This window comes from Macrotis lagotis, chromosome X, assembly GCF_037893015.1.
Source record: "Macrotis lagotis isolate mMagLag1 chromosome X, bilby.v1.9.chrom.fasta, whole genome shotgun sequence".
In the NCBI taxonomy this organism is placed as follows: domain Eukaryota; kingdom Metazoa; phylum Chordata; class Mammalia; order Peramelemorphia; family Peramelidae; genus Macrotis; species Macrotis lagotis.
In genome coordinates, this window is record NC_133666.1 from 8579870 (window position 1) to 8606854 (window position 26985).

At 51.0% G+C, this 26985-nt stretch overlaps 1 protein-coding gene across 3 annotated transcripts in view; it reads left to right on the top strand.

Moving 5' to 3' along the window:
• The first annotated feature begins 7293 nt into the window (after positions 1 to 7293).
• STARD8 (StAR related lipid transfer domain containing 8) overlaps positions 7294 to 26985 on the top strand; it is an 82621-nt gene continuing 62929 nt past the window's right edge. The window contains exon 1 of one of the 3 annotated variants that reach the window (XM_074200841.1): positions 7294 to 7380. The gene's annotated coding sequence lies outside the window, so the exon portion shown is untranslated. Of the gene's footprint in view, positions 7381 to 21467; positions 21510 to 26985 lie in introns of those variants that run through there. The other 2 variants (XM_074200844.1, XM_074200843.1) reach the window with 2 other exon arrangements.

Here is a 26985-nt window from a genome sequence, read left to right on the forward strand (position 1 = left end):
AGCTCAAAAATAAAGGCATAGATTAATATGGCAAGGAAAGAGCAATAGCTACAAGAGTGTCCCACCATTTCCCATAAATTGAGTAGACCCACTCTCGATGACTCCATATTGGTCAGACACACATCTAGAGTATGGTCAGAGAAAGTAATATATATTAAAAACATAGGTGACTCACATTTCTGATGCTGCAGGGCTCCAAATTCTTTCTCTTCTGGCCACTATTCTCAAGTTGCTCCTCTGGGGAATGGAAGGGAGCAAAGCAGTGTGGGGTAGTAGAGAGAGCTGGGTATTAGCAGCAGGAAGACCTAGACTTGAGGCCTGGCCCTGCCATTTCACATTTGTGTTAACTTTTGACAGATTACTCAATCACTGAGTGTCAGTTTTCTCATCTGTAAAATGGAGACAATAAATAATATTTACTTTAACTGAATGTAAGGGAAGAAAACACTCTTAAGCCTTAACATACATTTAATTTCTCAGGTATCTAAGCTAGGAGGTTAATTCCAGCTGGGCCCTATCTCTTGGGCCATATCTCACCTGGGTGACTTTGGGAAAGTCACTTCCCCTCCTTGGGCCTCAGTTTCCTCAGGTATTAAATAGGAGGATGAGATGCTATCTAAGGTTCTCCCAGTCTCTAAATCCCATGACTCATTTTTGAATCAACCTATAAAATTCATCCATCCATCCATCCATCCATCCATTCATTCATTCATTCATCACTGAAATGTCTCCACATATATCTTCAGGAATATAACTAATGTAGAAGAGGTTATGACGTGAGGTCAAAGTGCAGCAGGAAGGTAATGGTTCTCATACAATGCAGAAAATGAGGAACCAATGAAGAGAAGGCTGTGTAAAGTAGAACATGGAAAGTAGTAGATGCCCAATTTGGAGTCAGAAGACCTGGGTTCAAATCCTGTCTTGAAGCTACTTACCTGGGTGACCATGGAACAAATCATTTCCTCTCTTTTGGCCTCAGTTTCCTTTTCTGGAGAAGGAGTTAGACTAGTTGGTTTCTGAGGTCCTCCTTTTTGGCTCTAGGTCTAGAATTCTATATGTGACCTTGCTCAAGTCACTTCCCCACCATGGCCCTTGGTTTCCACATTTGTCAAATGAGGTCTTTATAGCTGTACATCTAGGAATCAATGAGCCTATAACTTGAATCATATCACAAGGGGGTAGGTATGAAACTGGAGAAGTGATTTGATGGGAGGAACCTCAAACTATGCATGATGTAATTGAAATAATTCAGTTCTCTGTTTCAATGGTTCTGGGCTTGGAGTAAGAAAACTTCCATTTAAATCCAAGCTGTGTAGCTGGTTGACTTTGACCAAGCTGCTGACTCTCTCTGAGCCTCGATGTCTTCACCATAAGGTGGCATTAGAGTAAATGCATTCCTCAAGTCCTCCTAGGGATGTTGTGAGGTTGGCAGTTTGTGTTTACATTAATAGCAACAACTATCTTATGGTTCGAGTCAAAAGGCTCTCATGTGGAAGAGGGATTATTAGATTTTTTTCTGCTCCAGTGAAAGCATTAGGTCCAACAAGGGATCCTAAATCCAGAATTGGAAGGGACCCCAGAAGTCATGTTGTTCATTCTCCCCAGAGGAGGAAACAGGCCCAGGGAAGGGAAGTAACTTGTCCAAGGTCTTACAGAGGATCATACATCAGAGGTGAAAGGAATCTCAAAGGTAGGTTAATCCAACCCCTCTTTTGACAGAGTAGGAAACTGAGGCTCAAGGAGGGAAGGGCCTAGCCCCAGTAGGTGGAGGAGGTAGGATTGATGCCCAGCCCCTCTGACTCCAAATCCAGTACTCAATGCACTGGGCCAAGCTTCTCTCTAGTTGCCCATGGGGTGGCCCATATGGGAAATGGCTGCTGTGGCTGACCTTCCCTGAAGCAGCAGGGTTGTCTTCTGCTTAGCAAAAGGGAAACCCCGCTGAGTCTGAGGAAGCTGAGTGGGGCCTCATCTTCCTCAGAGGGGAACTTGGCCCTGAGTCAGCCACCAAGGCAGAGGGATCTGCAGGGAAAGGAGAAGCGAAAGGACTGGGGAGCCCTCGGACTGGGCGGTGGGGTCCTCCTAGTCATTCTTCCAGGCTTGGGGACTAAGGGGGAGGACTGAAGAGACAAGAAGAGAAGCTGGGCCTGCCTGTGCAGAGAAGAGCAGGCCGGGCGTGGGCGGCAGGGTGAGGAATGGGCAGCATTTGGAAGTACATGGTCTACACGAAAAGGAGATGCAATATACAACACATCAGTTCCTGTTTTTTGGAACACAGCTGAAACAGCTGACCAGGAGTCCAGGAAAGGAGGGGAAGGAAGGGAAAGGGAGAAGAGGGTCCTAGATTCCCTGGCCTGGGGTCCAAAAGAGTAGAGGAAGGAAGGGATTGATTGGTTGATTGATGAGATGATCTGTAACCATAAAATGGGTAGGTAGGTGGCGCTGCAGGGGATAGAGTACCCTGCCTGGAGTTGGGAGGACTCCTGAGTTTTCCTGATTTCAAATTTGATCACAGACATTTACTAGTTGTGTGCTCCTGGGCAAGTCATTTCACCCCGTTTCCCTCAGTTTCCTCATCTGTCAAATAAGCTGGAGAAGGAAATAGCCACCCATTCCAATATCTTGCAAAAAATGGAGTCACAGAGAGTGAGACATACCTGGCACGTGATTCAATAAGGACGATCACAGATTCCAGATTGAGAGCTGGAAAGGGTATTAAAGACTATTTAGTCATATTTGACAGATGAGGAAACTGAGACCCAAACAAGATCAGTGGCTTGCCCAAGATCACCCCATTGTCCATGGCAGACAAGATTTGTCTGTCTTCTGTCTGCTGCATGAACACATGAGGACCTCTCTGAGGTCCCCTCCAGCTCTTTGTGAGATAATATTTGTAATGGGCTCTACACACCTTCAAGCACCAGCTCGTTTGTTATTCTGCTCCTATGATGGGTTGAGCAAGACTCCCATTTGCTTTAGTCCCTTTCCCCCAACACACACACACACACACACACATACACACACACACACACACACACACACACACACACACACACACACACACACACACACACATACACACACTGTGAGACTGGTCAGACATCTTGAGGACAAGAGGCTTGGTTTGTCCTAAAGAGCCAGTGGACGAGCTTGAGACTCAGGCAGGCCTCCAGTGAACTAACTTCAGGGCTCAGCTATCTTGCCTTGGAGTGGAGAAGGTGTCTTGGAAGGGCTAAACTGGGAACCTCTGCTTGCGCCTAAGGCGAGCATTGCAAGCCAGATCCCAAACAAGTTGCAAAAGCCTGCCCCCACCTCCCCACCCCCCAGTTAAGGTGTGTGCTATAGCTTGGGAGGGCCAGGCTGATACTAGGAAGTTCTCTGCAGTGGGAAAGAGCAGGGTAAGGTAGGATAATGATAGGCAGGATTATTTATAGTGCTTTTCAATTTACAAATCTGTTGATATAGTATCTTCTTTGATCCACTTAACAGCCCAGAGAGGAGGGGATATTATTAGTCTCTTTTCACAGATGAGGAAACTGAGGCAGGTAAAAGTGAAGTGACTGGTCCAGGGTCCCCTAGCTAGAAAGCCTCTGGGACCATTTGAGACTAATCTATCTCTTCATCTGCCAAGTGGCAAATTCCTATTTAAATGAATTATTCTTTCTAATCGGTGCTAAATTTTGTTGTTTGATGTATTAAAGGACTGCAAGAGTCTTCTAAATTTGATGCCCTGGTACAAAACATTATTTGAACAGCCCTTATTGCAGCTTTGGGTCTTGCATCCTCCCCACGTATCTGGGCATCCTCCTCCCTAACTCCAAGAAAAAATGGATGGAGACTCACTCTAATAGCTTTTTCTAAAATAAATATTTTATTTATTTTTCCAACTACATACAATGGTAGTTTTTACCAATCATTTTTTGCAAGGCTTTGAGTTTTACAATTTTTCTCCCTCCCTCCCTCCCTTTCTTCTGCCCTCCCCCTACCAGAAAGCAACCATACTAAATATGGATTGAAATTGAACATGCTCTCACTCCCATATCTTGAAAGGGTCAGTTGGTTGGCATCTGCGCTGCAGCTTCTAGCCCTTAAAAATGGACTGGGGCATTGAGGTTATGATTTGCTCGGGGTCACAGAGCCAGTACGAATGTGTGTGTTTGTGGTGAGGGGAAGGTTTGAACCCAGACCTTGTCCTTACTCTGAGGCTGGCACTCTCCATCCACCATACCAGGATGCCCCTCTGTTGTTGGTGCTTTGAAGAAAACAATACTACTACCCTGGTCTTATGTAGTTAGAACATCAGGATTCAGAAACAGAAGGAAGCAAAGAAAGTGGAGGCATCATAGAGTTGAAAGGATACAATTAACTTATCTTAACAAACACCATGGAACAAATTACGATAATTTAGAGTTGGCAGAAACCTTCAAGACTCCCCAGTGCAACCCCTGTCAAATAGGCAGTGTGATATTATAGATGAATTCCTGGAGTTGGAATCAGAAAAACTTAGATTATCAATTTTGTTTGTTGGCTATGTGACTGAGCCAGCCATTTAGTTTCTCAGCCTCAGTTAACTGCTCAGCAAAATGGAGTTAATAATACTCACCTCATGAGGTTGTAGCAAGGATCAAATGAGATTGTGCATGTGCGTGTATATGTGTGTGTGTGTGTGTGTGTGTGTGAGAGAGAGAGAGAGAGAGAGAGAGATTGTGGTGCAAACACTGTTTGAGTGTTTGAGGCTTGGGCTGCCACAGTAGCAGTAGCAGTCCATTTCCACTGCTGTGTAGCCAGTTAGGCATGCAGAATGGCAGGATGTCACTTTATTAATTACTCAACAAAGAGTACAGATAACATTTAATTTGTCCACCACTCTCCTCAAGTCTTCAGATACAGTTTTTCTGGCACATGGTCATGCTGGAGCCTCTCACCACCTTGTGGCTTCAAACAGCTGGGCAAATAACAGACTGGGTTTTGAATTTTAGCCTAGAGGTTGATATAAAATATTGCTCAGCCTTATTAAAATAGGAAGACTATGGCTCCAGCCCCCACCCCACATCTGGATTTTTCCCCACCTCAAACCTCCGCCCACTATATTTATACCATACAGGCAATCAACTTTCTGTAACCATATGCTTTTTAAAAAATACTGTAAATCTATTAATCAAGTGCCTATTGTGTGCCAGACGCAGTACTAGATACTGGAGATACAAAGGGAAATGGGGAAGAAAATCTATTCACAAATAAATATAAGGGTGTGCTGGTAAATGTTTAACAACTTAGTTGGGGAAGGGGGGAAGTTACCCACTTGCCCCTGACACACTCTTAAGTTTAATCTGTATTATTAACACTCTGTCACTTTCTTATGTCTAGACAATTAACAAAACAATAAATCAAGCCCTGATTAGTAACTGCTGGTTTTCTGAGGTGTGAATGTTCACACTAAAATTTTAACAGTTGGCTCCCGGGAGCCGGTTTGAGCTGGCTCCAGCACTCGCTGGAGGACCGTGCTGGAGGAGGAGTGGAAACACTGACAATGAAAATGAAAAGTATTACAGGCATGGCGACAGTTGGGCAAAGGGTCAGAGACAGCAGATGGAGTTTGGAGGACAGCTGAAATGTACAGTGAGTGAGGGGCAGAAATCCATCACTGGAATAATAGAGGCACACTGGGAAGGGTGCTCAGGGCTGAGTAGAGAAGTTTGAATTTTGTTCCAAATGCAGTGGGAAACGAATGAAGCTTCCTGAGCAGCGGAGTGGCACAGTCTGACCCAGGCTTCAGGAATAACGCTTTGGCAGTTGGGTAGAGGATGGAGTGGAAAAGTTCAGATTTGCTTTTGGAGGAAGGAGAGAAGCAATAGAAATGGTCCAGTCGAGAGACGAGGACATGGCTGTGGAGTGAATTAATAGAAGGCAGCGGTCTTCAGAGGTGGGGGTAGAGTTGGCCTCCCATGGATCCGGGAGGTGTAGAGTGAGGGGAGTGAGGGGGAGTTGGGGGTGACTTTGAGCAGCTGCAGTGGTGACGGGGAAGAGAGTGGTGCCTTCAGGAGAAATGGTGAAGTTTGGAAAAGGGGACAGTGGGGGGTGGGGGGCGATGGAGATCATGTGTGGAATTTTAGGGGCTCTCCAGTTGCCAAGGCCGTTCGTGATGGGAAGCTAAGACTAGGCTTGTAGATTTGGGAGTCATTCATATAGAAATAATGCATGGATGCCCAGGAGGCAGGGGGATGTGTGTGTGTGTGTGTGTGTGTGTGTGTGTGTGTGTGTGTGTGTGTGTGTGGCACGGGGGGGGGGGAGGGAGAGAGGAGAGAGGAGAGAGAGAGATCAGCAGACCCCTTCGGGGACACCCCCAGTTAGAAGGCCGGACACGACTGCTTGATGGAAGGAGCCCCAGAAGGTTGGGTGTCCAAAGCCTTTTCCTGGACTTTGTAGGGGAAGAGCTGGAAAGACAATAGCTGGAGGGGGTGGGAGGGTCAACGTGGGAGCCGAAAGCTTTCAGTTTCTCGGCCTGGGTGCCTCCTTCGCCCGGGTCCCACGCGCCGAGAGCCCGGGAGAGCCTGGGGGCGTCCCGGGAGGTGGCCGGCTCTGCCAGCCTCCCCCCTGCCGGCCCAGTTACGGGTGTTCCTGCCCCGGGTGCCCGGTCGGCGGCTGCTTCTGCCCCCCGGCCTGGGATCTGGGTCGCCGGCGCTCCGGAGTCACGGGACCAAGGGGCCGACCGGGACAATGGGAGAGGAAACGGGGACCCTGGGCGGAGGCGGCCTCCAGATTCCATCCCTCCCAGCCTCTGGCTCACCCAGGCCCCCAAAGGCGGAGGTCAAGGGCCGTAGTGGAAACCCTCAGAAGCCGGGGGAGGGGGGGCTTGGCGCACCCCAGGGGGACAAGACCACGGTGTGGTGGCCGAGGAAAGGAGCCCAGAGACAGGAAGTGTCCAGCCCGACGACACACAGCAAATTGGCCGGGGCTCCCCGAGGCTCCGCTACTTCCCCAGGGCCGGGGGAGGGCCAGGCACGCTAGTGGGCCGGGGAAGCCCCCTCCTCCCCCGCCCCCCCCAGCTGGGGGTGGGGGGCAGGGCGAGGGCCCCGCTGGCTACGCCCCGGGCCGGGGAAGGAGGCGGTGCTCCGGGGTCCCTAGCAGCCGGGGCGGTGCAGCCCGTCCCGTCCGGCCGTCGGGGCCCTCCCCCTGCCATCCCGCTCCACGTCCTGCTCGCGCCGGGTCTCTGCGCCGGGTCTCGGCTCCGGCTCGGGGCGGGGCGGCGGCCGCACATGGAGCAGCCTCGGGGCCGGGGCCCGGGGGCCGGGGCCGGGCCGCCCCTGCGCCTTCCCAAGCCCAGTACGTGGACCCTCTGGCGCGCCAAGGGGCCGCCGAGGAAGCCGGCGCGCTGGAAGCCAGGTGAGCGGCGGCCGCCCGTTCGGCCGCCCCCCGCGCGCCGCCCTGCGCATCGGCTCCCTGCCCCTGTCCGCCTTTGTCCCTAGCGCCCCAGCTCCCCGTCCTCGGCCGCCGCCCCCGGCCCCCGCTCCCCATCCTTGGGACCCCGCGTCTCTCCGGCTCCCCGGAGCCCCTCGGCCCGGGCGGCTCTCGGGGGACCCCCCAGCCTCTCCGACCCCTGCGCTCTCCGGGCCGCTCGGAGAGCGGAAAGAGGAAATCGGAATCGGATTGGGAGTGTTGCCCTGGGACTCCCAGACCCCGGGGCCTAGGGGGAGGGGAAATTGGTGGGGTGGGGGCGAGAGGCATCTGGAGGCATCTGGGCATGCTCGTTCTGCGTCCCGGGAGGGACCCTGGGCGCTTAGCAGAGCAGCTTGCTTATCTTTTTATGGGTGTGTCTAGGGACTGGAAGCTCCCTGAGGGCAGGATCTCTCCCCCACCCCACCCCTAAGGCCCCGGAACCTTTGGAAACCGCTCGGGATGGCTGCCTGAACTGGAAGGAGCCGCTAAGGCCAAAGCAATGGTGGGGGGCGGCGTCCGTTTCGGGGCCCACCTGGGGTCCGGTTTGACCTCGGACACTGTGCAGCCCTGGACAAGTCCCTTGCCCTGGCCGAGCTGCACTTTCTTCCTCTGCTAAAGGAGGGGACTGAACCAGATGGCCTCCGAGGTCCCTGCTAGGCCCAGATCGGGCTTCTTCTGGGGGACCCCGGCCCAGTGACCCTTAGTTTCCTCCACTCTCCAAGGAGGGTGGAGGCCTGACTACTTGAAGGCCCTTCTGGTTCGAATATTCTATTTTCTCAGGTCCTTTCTGCCCCCCCCCCCCTCCCATCCTGGGAGTCTATGGATCCCAGGGATCCGAATTCCCAGATGAACCTTGCTTTGGCCTCCTCAGTCTTCTAGAAAGGAAATCCAAGCCTCAGGCTTCCAGACTGTATGGTGCTCAGCGTGGGGAAAATTGCCATGCACCTCCGGGGGTGGGGGTGGGTCTGATATTTACCCCATCCTGGCCAAGTCTGGGGCATAGGAACTGCCCTCCCAAACTCCTCCAGTCACTGAATGTGCCCGGGAGACCTTTGATGGCTGGACAGGGTCAGGCCCCTGGCAACTGGGTGTGAAGACCAAAAGGGCATCCTCCTCTGGCCTCCTGGGCCTCCTGGGCCTCCATCTAGTCCACATTGAGGCTGAGTCTGGAGACGTGAGGTCAGGCTAGACTTTGTGGGACGTGGCAGGGTGCGCTTCCTTCCCTGCCCCACCCTGCGCCCTGGTGCCTTCCCACCGTACCCCTTGTCTAGGTGCCATGGTCCCTGTCAAGCCATGGAAATACCAGCCAGGAGAAACGCGGTCACTCACCCCATAGGACAGCCAGATAAATTCAAGTGCTAGTAAAAGCACAGACTGAGAGCTGGGAATGACTTCCAAGACTGCCTCCTCATTTTTGCAGAGGAGGAAACTGAGGCTTGCTCAGAGTCACACATAGCTCCTGGAGCTAGAACCAAGGGGGAACACTTCCTTTTCCTCCAACCAGTTTTGTGCCTCCAACTGAGGACTCAAAGAGAGGAAAGGACCTGCCCAAGGTCACATGGTTTAATGCCCTCCACTCTACCATAGGGCATCCTGTCCTGAAAATCAATGGAAAAATCGACATTCCCTGCTTTTTTTGGGAGGGGGGCGCTGGGGCTGTGATTTCTTAGGTGAGGAAATTCCCTCTTCTGAAGCCCATCCCCACCTACTTTTCGTTTTTTGTTTCGTTTTGTTTTCTTTTTAGATAGCCGCTGGAGGCAGTGGGAGGTTCAGTTAAACCCAGGGTCCCTTAGCCTCGCTGTGGCCAAGGGTGGACTCGAACTGGGTTCCTCAGCCAGCTCTCTGCCCACTGCTCTCTCTGCCGCTTTATAAACTGCTATTGTGACCTCCAAGCTGTCATTATTATCGTTGGGAATTGATCTCTAATCGGGTATCTTTGCCCGGAGGCTGCCCCGCCTCTTGCCTTCTCTGTCTTCGGAGCTTGGAGATTGGAATCCAGAGAGTCACCTTAGGCTCCTCCTTTCCCCTCCCCCTTCCCTTTCCTTTTTCCCTTCCCCCCCTTCCCCCCTAGCCTGTTCCCAGGTGTCCTGAATTCTAGCCCCTCCTCTTGGTTCCGGCCACTACCACCCTATTACCAAGGCTTCTCACCTCCCCCTTGGGGGGTAGTAATGGTCTCCTAATAGCCTTCATTCAACACTCTCAGACTCTCCTCCCCACTCGGTTCTGGACAGATTACCTGGATTAATCTGCCTAAAGTCACTCAATTGTGGAGGTCGGCCCTTACCTCCGGGCCTCAATTTTCCTTTGCATCCTCATCTCTCCCCCCCATGAAATTACTGCTCTCCAACCACACTGGACTGTTTACTTCCCCTGATCCACATAGATGCCAAGCCCCCCTTCTCCCACGGTTTGACTTTTGCTCGTACCCTTCCTTCTACCTGAAGTGATCTCCACCCTGGCACTCTTCTCCTTTTGCAAGACACAGTTCAAAATTCCATCTCTTCCCCAAATCCATCTCGGATCCTTCCCCTTGGAAATAAACTCACATGAGATTGGGCATCTCTTTTATTGCATTTATCATGATACAATTTATATTCTAGTCATTTGTGGGCTGGGTCCCAAGGCCTGGGTACAAGGCCCTACTTTGCTGTTGTTATCTGTCTCCTGACCTTGGTCCAGTTACTTCTCTGTGAGGGGTAAGAGGGGCAGAATGGATATTCTCAAATGGATAGTCTCAAAGTTCTCTGAGTTCTGATTTTCTTAGATTGACTGTGCTGAGGTTTCAGCTCTGCTCTCGTTGGAAAGTTCCCTCTGCTGTTCTCTGTTCTAATGATCCTTCTGGATCTCAGCAGTCTCTGTTCTAAGGCCCCTCTCAGCCCTGTCATTCTATTATTGCCACCGCTTTCTCTTGGAAGTAGTCCCTGCTGTGACCCTGACCCTCACTCTTCTTTCTGTCTCCCAGGGTTGTCGGTGCCCTGAATGGGGGACACATGCATTCACATTTGTCTATGGCCTAATTGCCCAGACAGACCTGTCTTGGGGGACTGCTCTGGTACAGTGGCTTTCACCCACCGCTCCTCGACAACCACAGGCATGAGCAGAGTGAGGAGAGATTCTGTACAGGTTCTGAGGCTTTCATCCAGGGTTAAGTAGTGGGTTCTAACTTCTCCTCCTCCTCCTCCTCCTTGAGTTGGCAGGATGGTGCCCTCTGCACCCTTTCCTTTTCATTCAGATTGTTAGAGTTGGGAGGGACCTTAGAACATAGAATGTGAAAGTTCTTCAAATAGTTATTCAACCTGTAAGTCCACAAGCTTTTATTAAGCTTCTACTGTTTGCCAGACACTGTGAGGATTGCTGGGAGGGACCCTGAAGCATGGTCTGTTAGAGTCAGAAGTGACCCTAAGACCTAGACCATCAGCTGGAAGGAACCTTAGAACATGGAGTGTGAGAGGGCATAGGGCATTTGCAGCCTAAACCATCAGAGCTGTAGAAAGCAAAATAATGCCAACTTGCCTTTCATGAACATTTATGTGAAGCTTGATGAGTTCTGAAGGGTTTCGTGATATTGTCTCTCAGTCTTTAATATCCTGAGGTAGGGCATATTATCATTCCCCAATATCAAATATTCCCCTTCTCATTTTCCATGCCTGAATGCCCAGGATGGGGCAATCCCATGAGCACTCACACTCACAATGGTAGCACCATGTGGAATTTATTAAGTATTCTCCTCAGCAGTGGGTAGAAGACTGGATTTGACTTCAACTATCTGCCACCTCTGTAACTTTAAGTAAATCCCTTCCCTTTCCAGGGCCTCAGTTTCCTCCTTTGAAAACGGAGGAGGTTGGGCTTGCTGGATGCAGAGGTCTCCAGATCTCTGACTTTCTGATCTATTAAGAACCCTCACATGGCTGTCCTTCTGCCTTTTGCAGACACTATCCCAAAAGAGACCACGGCCCCAGACGGGCATCGCAAACATGAGTACACCCATTTTAACAGAGAAGGAAAGTGAAGTTCATGGAGGTTACCCACTATCACAGATGGAGGAAATGGCACAGACAAGACTCACATTTTAATCTCTCCTGGAATTCTCTGATGCTTTCCTGACCATGCAGCCTGCCTAGAGTTTAGAATTCTAGCTCTTGAGCTGGAAGGAACTTCCCAGACCATATAGTCTTTCCCTCTCATTTGACAGAGGAGGAAACTGAAGCCCAGGGAAGGGAAGGGACTTGTCCAAGGTCACTCATAGGATCCTAGGTCTAAAATTGAAGGAGACCTGGCAGACCATCTAGTCCATGGATATCCAACTTCTTAGCTCTTCCGGGCCGCATCGCCCAGGAAAAAAACTTGTCAAGAGCCACGTAGAAAATTTCCTATTTGCTCATGCCCACAATGTAACTCCTGTTACCAGTGAGTACAATGAAAAGATGTAACCACACTGCATGCATGAATGGGCTTTGAGGGCCCCGTGTGGCCAGAGGGCCTCAGGTCGGACACACCTGATTGAGGTGATCTAGGAGACACCATTTGATGGAGGTGAAAACCCAGGCCCAGGGAAGGGAAGGAACTTGCTCAGGTTCACAGGAATGCTAAGCATCAGAGACAGAATTTGAACTCGGGTCTCCCAGAACCAGTAATCCCCTTTCCACTGTTCCATACTGCCCCTATACGGAACTCCTCTTCCCCTCCCCAGCATCCCAGATGCACTCTCCGCGCTCACTCTCCATTGAGAATCACAGAACATTAAACATGAATGGAAAACAGTGGCCATGTAGTCCAGCCTTTTGGGTTGTGAGAAGAGGTAGATGAGGCCCAGAGAGGGAGGGACACACGCAAGGTTTCACAGTTGATCAGCAGCTGAACCCAGGTTTCTTGAATTGCAAGCCTAGGGATCTGGCAGTACCTTCTTGCTCATAGAAGGTGGCCCAAAGGAGTCTTGGTTCTATTTTTTTAAACCTCAGTGAGGAACCTCTAGCTCAACCCAGATCCTCATCAGACCTCATATTCAGAATCATGAACATAATAGTAACGGTTCCCTTTTAAGTTGCATATGACATTTAATGTTTGCCACAATTCTCAGGTTTCTGGGTAGGGTTGCAGTGGATAGAGCTCTGAGTCTGGAGTCAGGAGAACTCATTCATGTTCGGGAGTTTAATTCTGGCCTGATACTTACTGGTGGTATGACCCTGGGCAATTCACTTTACCCTTTGCTTTAGTTTCCTCATCGGTAAAATGAGCTGGAAATGGCAAACCACTTCAATATCTTTACCAAGAAAATTCCAAATGGGCTTCTGGAAGAGTTGGAAATGACTGAAACAAGTGAACAACAAAACAATCCTGAGAAGTCTGGTTACCACTGAGTCTAAAAGAGGCTTTCTAAGTGCCCATAACACAGCTAGTAGATGAGGGACCTGGGCATTCAGGCTTCAAGCTGATTGCTTGGCCAATTACTTCAGGATGTAAGGATGGCTGTCCCAACCATCCCTACTCCACTGCTGCAATCCCAGAATAAAGACAGAGCTGGGAGAGACCTAAAAATCATTTAATCAAATCCCTCTCAGAGTTCGGATGGGGAGCCTGAGGCCCTGAGAAGGATCACTGGATCGTGGATTTAGAGCTGCAAGAAACTTGAGTTTAACCCCCCTTACACTTTACAGATGAGTCAACTGAGGAACAGAGTTTTCATGATTTGTGCATGGAGGCAGGATTTGAAGCCAGGTCTTTCGGGCTCCTGGCACTAGACCCTACCCAATGTACCAGGCTGCTTTTCAGGAGGAAATGACTTAGACCAAGACCATGGAGCTAATAAGCAGTAGTAGTACCAGCATTCCAAACCATCAGCCTTGATCCCCAATCCAATGTTCTGTGTTTCACTCTGTCTCTCTGCCTTTCTCACTCTTTCTGTTTCACTCTCTGTGTCTCTGTCTCTGTCTCTCCACACCTCTGGGAAGTGGGAGGGGATCTAGGAACTAAGGAGAGAAAAAGGAAGAGCCAGGTGGAAGGGGGGCCTGGGCAGAAAGAAGAGGAAAATGAATCAACTTTTCCAGCTGTTTCTTTTTCCCACTTCATCCCTGGCCAGCCCCCAGAGGGGTCCACACTGTCTCACTTGCAGAGTGTCAGCTTACGCAGAGCCCTTGTGGATGCCAACTCCAGTCCTGGCATCAGGGAAGGGAACTGGGGGGGGGGGTGGGGTCGAAGAGCAGTTGTTGCTGCTATTTCTCAAGGTGGGAGGGGTGGGGGTGGGAGCAGAGGCAGGGAATGCTAGGGGATTGGGAGCCAGACAGGAGGTGAAGATGAGTGGGATTAAAAACCTGTTGTCTCCAGAGCTCTGTCTGAGCTAGGCCTTGAGGGGACTGAAAGCTGTGAGAAGAGAGTATCGCTGTCCTCATGGAACTTCTGGTCTAGGAGGGAGATCAATCCAAGCAAAGATGATCCAGTGCAAGGCTCTGGGGCCCTGGATGAATGTCAGGGGCTCTGGGAACTTGGATGGGGGAAAAATGACCTTGTTTTGCTTTACCTCTAACTGAAATCGAGCATTTCCTTCAATTATTTTAAAATGTGATTTTGAGAAGGGTGGGGTCTATAGGCTTCACCCTACACTGACGAAGGGAAGGGTCCAGGGTCCCCAAACCACTTAGAAGACGAGGGTTCAAATGCTATCTGTGGCACTTGGCGTCTCAGTGACCTTAGGGAACTTGTGCATGTCCCTGGGTCTCAGTTTCTTCTTCCACAAAATCCTGGTGTTGGACTAGATGGTCTCAGGGGACTCTTTCAGGTCTGTATCTAGGACATAAGCAATTTATATGATAAGGATTACACGTGCGCTTCTGTTTCAGATCACAGGGGAAAGGTCATTACCAACCAGGGATGGGAATCAGGACCAGTTTTCTGGAGGAGAGGACATGAGAATTAGATATTGATGGTAAGGGAATAGACTGGACAAGCTATCTCAGACTTAGGGAACACAGAGAAACAGAGTTTGACTGAAGTGTAGAATATGTTGAGGGGAGTCATGGGAGACAAGATTGGAAAGATAGGGTGGTGACAGGTTGTGGAGAGCCTTGGAGGCCAGGCGATCAAGTCTGAATTTTACTCAGCAGGCCAGCGAGAGGCACTGAAGATTTTCGAGCAGAGGAAATAACATGAGGGCATCTGGACAGCACCGAGCTTATCCTGGTAGTAGTCTGAAGAAGGGACTGGAAGGGAGAGAAAATGCAAGTGACTTTCTGGGAACAAGAGGATTAGGAGTAGGAGGATAATTTAGAGATCTTCTTTCTGTCTCCTCATTCAGCAGATGAGCAAACAAAGTTTCTGAGGGGGTAGGTGATTTATCCAAAGCCACACAGCTAGCAAACATCAGGGGTGAGAAGTAAGAACGCAAGTCTTCTGAATCCATAGTTTGTCTTCTTTCCAGCTTCTGTGCACCAGCCAGACCCAGTACTTGATGCTGGGGATACCTAGAGAAAAATGAAATCATTCCTTCTCTCAAGTAGCTTATATTCTGTTTCAAGGAACTCAGAGGAACAGGAACTCAGACACAAAGGAAGTAGAAAGTAACTTCCTGGAGGAAGAAAACTAACAGGGAGAATCAGAAAAGACCCCTGTCTCAGAGGAGGCCCATTGGAGCTGAGCCTTGGAAGAAAGGAGGGATTCTTAGAGGTGGAGATGAGGAGGGAGTGCATTCCAGGCTTGGGGGACTGTGCCAGCCATAGCGGCAGAAGATGGAATATCACTCACAGGGAGCAGTCAGCAAGCCAGTTTGGCTGGAATGTAGAATTGTGAGAGGGAGTAATGTGAAATATGTCTGGAAAGGTAGCATGGAGCCAGACTAAGAAGGGCTTTCAATTCTAAACAGAGCAGTTTGTATTAGATCCTAAAGGCAATGCAAAGTCACTGAGGCTTCTTGTGGGGTGGAGGGGCAGGGGAAGCCTGGTGCTTTTGGAAGCTTGGTGGGGGAGGGGAGAGAGCTTTGAAGAGGCTCTTGCCATAATCCAGATGAGGAAGGATGGTGTCCCTGGAAGTGGAGACAAATTGGATGAGAAGGGGTGAGGGTGAAGGTGGTACCGAGTTTGTGAACCTGGGTGACTGGTGCCCTTGACAGATTTAGGGAGTGAAGGAGGGGTCTAGGTGATCATAAATTCTCTTTCAGAGGTGATGAGATGGAGGTGCCGAAGGGACATGCAGGTGGAAATGTCCATCTAGGAGTGGGTGATTTGAATTGTGAGCTTGGGAGAGATGTGAGGACTATATATGTAGATCTGGAAATCATCAGCTTTAGAGATAGTAGTTGATTCCTTGGGAGCTGATGAGATCACCAAGTCATCTCCTTATATAGAGAGAGATTAAAAGGGTGCTGGACTGATCCTTAGGAGACACTCACATGAAATGATGAGTCAGTCACTCAGTAAACATTTATGTGCTATGTGCTAGAGATACAAAGAAAGGCAAGAGATAGTCTTTATTCTCAAGCCCCTCAGTCTCACAGGGAAGACAACGGGTAAATAACTCTGTAGAACTAATATACATACTGTCCAAATTAGAAATAATCAACAGAGGGAAGACACTACTAAAATTGAGGTGGGGATTGATGGGGATCCTGGAAAAGATGGGATTTATCTGGAACTTGAGGGAAGTCAGGAGAAGGAGAAGAGGGAAAGAGTTCCAGGCATGAGAGATAGCCAGTGAAAATGCTGAGTCTTAGGATATAGTGTTTTGTGTGAGAAAGAGCAAAGAGGTCAGTGTCACTGTATCTCAGAATACTCAGGAGTGAGGGTGAAGGTCTATAAGAAGACTGGAAAGGTAGATTTTATATTTGATCCTGGAGATGGTTGAGAACCACTGAAATTGATTGAATAGGAGGATGGCATGGCCAGACTTGTAGTCTTTAGGAAGATCAACTTGACAGCTTAGTGTGTTAGTGTGTGTGTGTGTGTGGGGGGGGTCGGTGGACTGGCATGGGGAGAGCCTTGTGGCAGGCTGATCTACTAGCAGCTATTGTAATCATTCAGGCAGGAGGTTATGAGGTCCTCCCACAACAGGGTGGTGGCAGTATTCGAGGAGAGAAGGAGGTATTTTTAAAAAATTGATTTATTTATTTTGAATTTTACAATTTTCCCCCTAATCTCACTCCCCCCCCCCCAGAAGGGGGCATATTCAGGAAAGTTTGCAAAGGTGAAATCTACGGGGTTTAGCATCATCCAGTCAAAGTGGTGGAAACTGAGCATTCAGATAAATATCGAGGAAGAGAACTAGGGGTGAGAAGTGACTCAGAAAACCAAGGAGGAGAGGATGATCCTTTGTGACAAAAGCTGCAGATCTCAGGGAGGAGGAGGACTGAAGAAAGGTCATTGCATTTCTTAATAAAGAGGCCATTGGTGACTTTTGCAGTTAAATGGTGGCACTGGAACCTAGTGAGGGAACTTGACTTAGGAGGACTTAGTTTCAAATCTTGCTTAGGGAGAGGAAAAGGATGTTACTGTCCCAGAATGGCTCTGATGAGATCAGATAGGACAAATTTGCAGTGAACATAAACAACAGTTGTGGAACTTTCTTTCAGTGGAATTTGGCGGCTCAGGAATAGGGGTGGATAAGGCAGATGATGGGGGTTATCCAGGGCTGGGGTTTGAAAAGGAATTAAGTGATAGAAGACAAGGGATAAATAAACAAGGGATTTGAACTGGTTAAAGAGGAAAAGTTAGACCAAAGCATAGTTGCTGTTAGCCTCGGAAAGCAGGAAAGAGTGGAAGGATGGGAGGTTGCAATGGGGAAACAATTGGTTTGGTTTGGAGAAAAGGGAGGGGAATACATATTTATTAAGTGTCTAGTATATGGCAAGAACTTGACAGATATTTCAATTGCTCTTCCTAAGGACTACTAAGTTGATGCTCTTATGATCTCCATTTTGCTATTGGGGAAACTGAGGTATAACCAGGATCACCCAGTTAATAATTTCTGATGGATTAGAACTCAGATCTTCCTGACTCTCTGCCCAACCATGCTGTCTCCTATACTACTCAACTGCGTCATAGGAGATCATAAAGCAGAGAGAAAGATGGAAAAATTGATTGGAGGTTGTGGTCAGATAGAGGAATGTCAGAGTTCTGCATCATAGAGCAAGGGTATGGGTCATCTCTCTGTGTTTGGGGTGGAGTGGGAATATCATGGCTACTGAGGAGGTCAGTGGACTTGGAGACCAGGGTATTTGAGGGGCCATCAAATGCAGGCTTTAAGGATTTAGGGTCTAATGTTAAGAGGACTGAGGCTGGTTCTGAATGCTTTGAGAAAAAAGGGGGAGTGAGTTGGAGGCTGGTAGTGAATAGCTCCCTAGGATCTGGACAGAGGGTTGAAGAACCATGAGGTAAACTTTAAAAAGGGGGAGATTGCTGATTTTTGAAAGAGGGACTGGAAATGAAGGTGGGAGACCAAAAGTCAGGAGGATTCCCCCTGGTCCGATATGTTAGGGGGTGGGAGAGAAGCTATATAAATGATAGGTGTTATTATTGAATGGAGTTCTAATTCTCAAAGGACGGTTTGTTAGCAGCGGTAGAAGTAAGGGAAACGGCAGGATGGAACCATGGGTGGGGGAGGTAGGTTGGGCTGACATAGATGGGTATGAGAGAGAGTGGGCAGTTGTAGCAAGGAAAGTGAGATTTTGCTTAGGCTGCCTGGGACTCTGATTCCCAGGGATTCTGGGAGAAGTAAGAGAAAGAAGGCAAGGAGGAAAAGGAAGAGGGGGAGAGAGTGTTTTAGCCAGGGGACAGTTGATAATCACCCCCTTCCTGGGGACCTCTGGCAGCTGGGTCCCAGGCCTCAATCAGAGTTGATTGGATTATCATTCCCTGAGTAAAAGGTGGAAGACCAGGTGGGGGCTGGGGTGAGGTGAGTCCTTGGTGGGGATCTTGCTGGCAGGCCAGGTGTCCTGGTGATGAGGGGCAGGGACCTGTGTCTGGTTTTAGATGGCAGGGTTGATTTCCTAAGCCTGTAATCATTAGCCAGGATGGAGCTCCCTGGATGGGAAAGTAGGGTGCAGGGGAGGGGGAGGCAGGTCTCTTGCTCTGGTTTGGACCTGGCAAAGGGGCAGGGACAGATGAGAGACATGTAGATAACATCAGAATATAAATGCTAGCATTGAATGAGATAACATGTCCTTTGCAAACCCTAAAGTATTCTCTAAAATGTCAGTTATTATTCATACCCCTCTCTCCAACATTTATTGAGTGCCATCTGTGTTTTCAGGCTCCTCTCCTGGGTACTTCTGATACAGAGATGAATGAAATAGGGAGACTCCTTGTTCTCATCAAACTTCTATCGTGATAGAAAAGATCAACCAAGAACAGAAGCAAAATGTGGCAGTTCCTAGAACAGGATGACAGACACAGGCCTGTGGAAATGCACAAAACCAGGGGGATCACTACCAGCTGAGAGAATTGAGGAAGACTTCTTGGAGAATTTCATTTGGCAGAGATGGGGGAGGAAGAGAGAGGATTCCAGGCAGTGGGGGGCACAATCAAGTGATTGGTTTGGGGGATGGGGAATGAGGAAGGGTTCAGTTAGGTTGAAGCCTGGAGTTCTTTGGAGGGGAGTAGTATAAGATTAGTCTGGGAAGGTATATTGAGCCAGATGGTGGAGGCCTTGAATGGCAGGAGACGTTTAGACTTCATCCTTTAAGTAGCAGAGAAGTATTGATGGTTTTAGACATGGAGGGACATAACAGAAACAGTGTTGAGGGAAGCAAAGGCAGGAGGACTAGAGGTCGGTGGCAAGTAGGCAGCTGGCTGCAGCCTAAGAGATTGTGTGTGTGTGTGTGTGTGTGTGTGTGTGTGTGTGTGTGTGTGTGTGTTTGTGTGTATGTGTGTGTGTGTGTAATCTATGTAAGTAGGGATGCCTTTTCATATTTCTTTTAAAAACTTGAATGTACACATTTTTTAATACCCAAAATTCCACTTTCCATGGCCTGCAGATATTTATTTTGGGATGTTCAAATTGTATATGTTTCAGTGAAGACTGGTGAGCAGTAACCCACAAGGGCTACAATTTCCAAATCTTGCCTGGGGTACCCAATGGTAGGGCAGTGATATCATCGGATCTGCATATGCAGAAGATTATCATCTGGCACGGCTAGGATGGCCAGTGGAAGCTGGCGGCAATGAGGCCCCTGTACCAACATGGGGTTGGCACTGTACAGGATCCAAGGTGTAGAATGAGAAGGGACCTCCAAGATCATGTAGTCCACATCCTTATGGAGGAAGAAACCGTGGTCCAGAAAGGGAAGGGGAATTACTCATGGTCAGAGGCATGATTTGAACTGGCATTTTGGACTCCAAGAGCACCTCTGGAGTCACGGGTTTCTGGGGGCTCAGGGAGGGGCCAGGGGAAGGGGAATTTGAGCCTGCTGATTGGGTGTCTTTCTCATTCAGGCCCTTGACGGTGGCATAAGTAGATGTGAAATGAGCAGATACAGGCAGACTTGATGTTGGGTCAAGCCCGGAGTTCTAATTCTGCCTCTCATGCAGCTTTCCAGCTGGTCTCTGTGCTCCTCAACTGCTAAATGAGACAGTTGGATTTTGGGGGGAGAGTTGGATTTCCGTGACCTCTAGGGTGCCCATCCGTTGGAATTCTCTGATTTCGGGTTTCCCGGACAAGGTTTTTGTGTGGGGCGGCTATCTCCAGCTGCAGCGTAGCGCCCGCAGGAACTAGCTTGTTTTGCCCAGTGAATGCTAAATCTTTCTTCGTTCCACCTCCACGTTGGGGTGACTAATTCTCACCAGGTTTCCAGATGGGCCTGGCCCTCGGCTGGCGGCCCAGCAGGTGGAGGGGCTTTCTCAACCTTCCAGATCTCCAGGGAAGGATGGGCTGGTGATGGCCAACATCACCTGCTTCCCTCGCTGTTGCCCAGTCCTTTCCAGTGTCCTGCCCGCTGTGCCAGACAGTTCCCCTAAACTGGCAGCTGTCTGTAATCTGTGCCCGAGGGTTTGGTTGGTTCCCTTTGTTGGTGAGGATGGTACTGGGCTGGAAGCGGGTTGGGGTGGGGTCCGTGGGGCCTGGAGCCACGCAGAGGGCCTCGGCCCTTCTCCAGTCTGCTCCTGGGTTCAGAGAGCAGCCCAGAGCCATCCTGTGAGCTAGCCCTGTGACTCGGTGCGAGCCCGGTGCCGGCGGGGGGGGGGGGGGGGGGGCTGGTGCCAGAGCCGGGGAGGCCCTGATCGCTCGAGCCTCGCCCCTGCCCCCTCTTCAGCCGCGGGATGGTGGGCACGGCCCGCCCCCTCTGTCTCAGCGTGCCAGCCACTCTCCCGGGCTACCAACGGAGGAGAAGGCATCGTCCTCATCGCGAGGGCCCAAACTGCCCCCTGGGGACTGTCGCAGCCCCTAACTGAAGGCCTTCCTGATCCACGGTGCCCGTGCCTCATGCCCTCAGCAAATCCCCTGCTGTGGCCTTCGGGCGCGCCGCCACGGGCCCAGTGGCGAGAGTGGGCGCCCCGCGCCGCCCCTTGCGCTCGTGCAGGCTGCTTGCTCAGAGGGGCTTCCCCGTGCAGGGATGCCGCTCGCGCCTTGCGTCTTGGCGCGTTTGGAGGGGGCACGAGAGGATGGGTGCTGGCCTTGGCAGAGGGGGCTCCCGGCAGGGAAAAGCGCCGCACCCCAGCAAGTGCGCATCTGCCCTCCGCGCCGGCAGGGTCCTGCAGGGTAAGGAGCCATCCAGAGGGGCTCCTGCAGCAGCCCGGCGGCGCAACGTGGGCCGGAGGCGCCCGGCCGGCGCGCCCGCCTGCGCTCCCTAGTCCCCCCCCCCCCCCGCCCCGCGGCGGGTGACACGAGGGATCCGCTGCTGCCCCGCCATTGGCCGAGGCCCGAGGCAGGGCCCCGCCCCCCTCGCTTTGAAGCCCTTTCCAGGGGGGCGGGCCGCGGCCGAGCTGGGCTCTCATTGGTGGCCGGCTCGGGGGAGTGGGCGGGGCGCTCCCCGGCTGCGAGCGGAGCCCCGCGGCGTGGCCTTGGCCGCGGCTCCGCTGGCCCCCGCCCCCGCGGGTGAGGCCTCCGGCCGCGTGCGCTCCCGGACCCAGCCCCGGGCAGGACCCCGACGCCGCCTCCAGGTAAGCCAGCAGGGAGTGCCCCGGGCCGCCCTCGGAGGGCCCCGGCGCGCCCCAACGTTACGCCCTCCCCGGGGCCTCAGTTTCCCCCTCGGTCAGGTGGAGGGGCTGCTCGGACCTCGGGCAGGGCGGCCTTCCCGGAAGAGGTGCCCGCAGAGGTGGCCCCGAGCTGGCCCCGTCCCGAGGGGCGCTTCCGAGCCGCGGGGCCCCCGGAGCCCGGGGACGGGGCGGGGAGGAGGCGGGAGCGAGGTGAACCGGCGCCCCCGGGCTGGAGCGAACTCCCGGCGCGCCCCCTCCCGAGCCCAGACCGGAGCCCAGCGCCCTTCCCCCAAAGCTCCTGCTTCGGCCCGAGCCGCGGCTGGCCGGGCAGGAATGCCTGCGCTTTTCTCCCCTGCCCCCTTCCGAGAAGCATCTGGCACTTTCTGAGGATGAAGACGAAGACTAACGGGAACGCAGAGCACAGCTCCTACCTTGTCAGCCCCCCGGCCAGGAAGCGCCCGCCGCTCCCTCTGGCCTCCACCATCAGATGCCAGCCGGAGCCCCTGGCACGCACGGCTGGCCCCGGCCCACCTCCCCGGGCCCGACTGCCCTTGTCTTCTTTGGGAGTCTCCGTTCCCTGCCAGCAGGCTCACCTCCTGGCCTCCAACCTTGGCATAGGCTGGCCCCTGCGGCCGCCGGCCGCTCGGACCCGCCGGGCACTTCCTCCTCACCTCTGCCCCCTGCACCTCCAGCTTCCTCCCAAGGCTCAGTAGCGCTTCCCTTCAGTGGAATGGAAGCTCTCCCAGGGCAGGCTCTGGCTGGGTTACTTGTTTCGGGCTGCATCCTCAGCCCCTTCTCCTTGGCTTCCAGGAAATGGTGCAATAAATCAAGTGCTGTTAGTAGCTGAACTTTTTTTTTTGCAAGGCAAGGTGATTAAGTGACTTGCCCAAGGTCACACAGCTGGGACATTATTAAGTGCCTCAGGGTAGATTTTGAACTCAGGTCCTCCTGACCCCAGCGACCATGCTCTATCCACTGGGCCACCTAGCTGCCCCCAATTACCTTAACTTCTGACAGATGAGGCCAATGAGGCTGTGAAAGGTGAGGTGTCATGGAAAGCAAATTTCCAAGGTGGGATTTGAACCCAGCTCTCTCCTGATTCCCAATTCAGCACTCTCCCACTTCTAGAAAAGGGAATGAAAGAAAATCACCTCCTCCTTCACACTCCAAGTGTCAGGGAGCCAGAACCTTGTCAGAGAGCTTTGGTTACTTTTGCTTATTCTATCTCAGGACAGCTGGAAGGGACCTTGAGGGAGTCACCGGCCTTTATTAAGGACCTACTGGATGCTGGGATTCCTAGACAAAAGTTCAGGAAACTTCCCTGGGTGGGGTGTTTATCTGCATATAAATGCAGGGAAATTTGGGGAATTGGGGGGATCAAGAAAGACCTGGGGTTTTTAAGGTTTTTGCAAGGCAAATGGGATTAAGTGGGCTGCCCAAGGCCACACAGCTAGGTCATTAAGTGTCATTAAGAGTCCTCTGGACTCCAGGGCCAGTGCTCTATCCACTGCACCACCTAGCCCCCCCCCCCCAATGTGCCACCTAACCTCCCCTGAACTGAAGTTTAAATTCAATGAGAGACCAGAGGCAGAGTAGATGACACCTAGGGAACCTATAGAAAAACCCCTAAGACCAACCATGTGCTGTGAGTGACTGTGGAAAGGGAAGTAAATGTGATGGTGTCTAATCCAATCTCTCCCCTCATTTTCAGATAAGGAAACTGAGGCTCAGAGGGTGGGGTCCAGAGAATGTGGGAGCTGGAAAGCATGTGGTCCAGTATGACCTTGGGAGACCCAGAATATGGATGCAGATTTCTGACTCTTGGTGGGACTTGGCATGAGTTACTTTCTTTCCCTGGGCCTCAGTTTCCTCTTCTGTAAAATGAAGGGTTTGGACCAGAGAAGTGGCCCCCTTATGACTCCTAGGCCGACTTAAACCTCAGATCTATCACCTGATCTCTGAGGCAGCCACATCACCCCCCCCAAGCCCCTGGGGTTCCCTTTGAGCCACTTGGGCTATAAGACAAGCTCTGCAGATGGAAGCAGTTGAGATCTGCTAGAAAACTGGGCTGGGGGCAGGGAGAGCCTTCCTCTGGAGCCAGCAGATGGACGCCTGGCCTTCTTGAAATCAGTTTCCTTTGCAGCAAGAGTGTCCCCCAGCCCATGTCCTCTTTTCCAGGCTCTTTCTGTGAGTCCCCCATGGTCTGCTGTCTCTGCCCCAGGCTACCTTCTGGCCTCAGCTTTCATCTCCTGGAATGAAGGAAGGAAAGGTCAAGCCTGGGAGGAGATCATGGATGTGTTTCAGGAGCAGGTTTCTTGGGGTTGTTTTTGGCTAGCTTACCCAGTCGTGTCCCCCCTCCCCCCCTCTCCCCGCCTTCCTGCCTGCTTCAAACTGAGCCCTGGAAGTGAGGCCTCTTAGATTCCCAGAATATTTGTGCTGGAAGGAACTTCTGAGCTCTTCTAAGTCAACTTCTGGGATTTTTACAGAAGAGGAAACTGAGGACCAGGGAGGGGAAGCAACTTAGCCAGGTCAAATCCCAGACTAAACTCAACCCAAGACCACACAACTTCTAATTCATGGGGGAACCCTGAACAAGTCTTCCATTCTAACATATGAGCTTCTGGATCTGGAGCCAGCAGGGCCCCCAGAGACTGTGGAGTCCAACTCCTTGTTTGACAGAAGGGGAGACTGAGACCCCGGAAAAAGTCAAGTCAAAAACATTGATTAAGCCAGGCATTGTACCAAGCTCTGGGGATACAAAGAAAGGGAAAAGGGGGAGCTCACAGTCTAAAGGGGGGGGAGAGACTACATGCAAACAATGAAGTACAAAGAAGCTGCAGATAGATCACTTGGAGCTACTCAACAAGGGGAGGGCTCTGTTCCAGGAGACAGGGCATTGTAGCTGGGACCTAGAGGAAGGCAGGGAAGTGGGAGATGAGGCAGAACGTTCCAGGCTCTGGGGGTGGGGTGGGGAGGGCATTGTCCAGAGGCAGGAGATGGCCGAGGCCACCCTCCCTGTCTTCCTTGCCAGTACTCTCAGAAGGTTGGAAAGGTAGCAAGGGGTCAGCTTTCAAAGCCAAACAGAGCATTTCATATCTGATCCTGGAAGTAATGGGGAGCCATTGGAATTGTAGAATACAGGAATGATGTGGTCAGTTTGACGGCTGGTGGGGGAGGGGTGGGACGACGGAATAGAGCCTAGTTCGAGGCAGACCCATCAGCGGACTATGGCAATAGGCCAGGGTGAGATGCTGAGGACCTGGATCAGGACAGGGCTCCTCAGAAGAGGGAAGGGGATACATTCAAGAGACGCTGAGAAGGTTGAAGTTACCAGGCTTGGCAGGAGATAGTTATGATGGAGGGAGGAAAGAGATCAACGAGTTGGGAGCCTGGGTGACTGGACAGTACCCTCCACAGTAATAGGGAAATTAGGAAGTAGGGTGGCCTTGGGGGTAAAGGTCACCTGTAGGTTTTTAGATCTCAAGCTCAGAGAAACCTCAGAGGTTAGAGAATGTCTGAAAAGACCTGAGACACCATCTTGTCCAACCTCTATATGAAATCTAGTGGCATTTTGCAGCTAAGGAAACAGGACCACTAGATTATAGTGAGAATGACTTACCTAATGTCTTCCCTAAGGTCAGACAGGCAGTAAATGTCAAAAGTGGAACTGGAAACCAGATCCTGGCCCTTTCTTCCCAGATTCTGCTTACTAGCCAGTGAGCATTGAATGAAGGAGGTCTGTGTGTGATCAAAACCCTCTGGTGGAGGGCTGGCTGGAAAGGCCCTTCAGAGAAAGTCTGAGCTAAAAGGCTGGGAAGAGAACTTGATCCTTAGAGATGGCCAGCCCAAGGGCCACTCTAGAACATAGTTCCTCCCAGGAGAGCTCACCCAGGACCCCTTTCCTTACATTGAGTGTTATGGCAAAGGTGGTTCTCATATTCCAGATGAGGAAACTGAGTCCCAGGAAAAGAGAGTTGGCATTGCCTGAGGTGGTGACACAGCTGGTACATGGGGACTCCACTGCCATTGCTCTCTCTGCTCTGTCTGACTGGGTTCACTGAGTGAACAGACTTGGTACCTTGGGGAATATTGTGATGCTTTTGCTTCTGTGAATTTCTGTGAGACTTTGTTTCTCCAACCTTTCCAGGGCAGCCTTTCTCAGCTTGGGCACTTGGTGACCAACTGACTGAACTCCTCTTGGGAGGTCCTCATCTAACCACTGCTCCTCCCCCCTCCCCCCTCCCCAGGCTCTGGGGCCACTTCCGAACAAAACAGGATGCATCCTGGATGAACTTTTTCCCTAGCATGTCCTCTAATCATTCGGGCTCAGTTTGGGGCTTCCTCTCTCATTCAGGAACGAACCCTTGCTGGCTCTCTCTTCCCTCTAGGGGGGGTGCAGACTTCCTCTAGAGCCAGGCAAGTTGTTACACAGAATATCTCAGAATTGTTTAGGACCTCAGAGGGTAGAGAGACACGGAATGACAGCCTGGACTCCAAGTCCGACTCTGCTTGAGGTCATATAGCAAGTCACTTGAGCCAGTCTCCCTGGGCCTCAGTCTCCTTCTCTGGTGCAATGAGGAGACTGGACCAGATGGCCTCTGAGGTCCCTTCCAACTCTAAGTCTGATATCTTAAGTAATTTTTTTCTCCAGACCTCAGTTTCCCCATCTGTTAAAGGAAGGTCCCCTTCTGTATGAAATCCTAAGACTTTAGGGATTATTTGGTCTACACCCCCTTCTTTAAATCCTTTATTATTTTATTTTCCCAATTACACGCAATTACATTCTTTTGCAAGTTTTTGAATTCCACACTTTTCTACTTCCCTTCCCTCCCCCCCTCCCATTGGTGGTGAAGAATCTGGTAAAAGTTGTACATGGATGTCATATTTAACATATTTCCTATTGGTCATGTTGTGAAAGAGGAATTAGAATTAAGTGGGGGGGGGGGGAGAAACCATGAGAAAGAAAGGAAAAACATAAAGGAAGTTTTAAAAAGTGAACCTAGTACGCTTTGTTCTGCATTCAGACTCCATAGTTTTTTCCCTCTGGATGTGGATGGCATTGTCCATCACAAGTCTCTTAGGATTGTCCTTGATCTGTGAACTGCTGAGAGGAGTTGCAGCCATCACAGTTAATCATCTCATAGAGTTCCCATTAATGTGTCCAATGTTCTCTTGGTTCTGCTCCCTTCGCTAAGCATCAGTTAAGGCAAGACTTTCCATGCTTCTCTACAGTCCGACTACTCAGGATTTCCTTCAGATAAATAGTACTCCATAACATTCATATCCCATAACTTGTTCAGCCACTCCTCAATTTCTGTATTTTTGCCGCTACCAAAAGAGCTGCTTTATTTTTGCATACGTGAGTCTTTTCCTGGTTTTTAATGATCTTGTTAAATTTTTATTGATATCATGTAATTTTATCATCCACATTTACCCATAT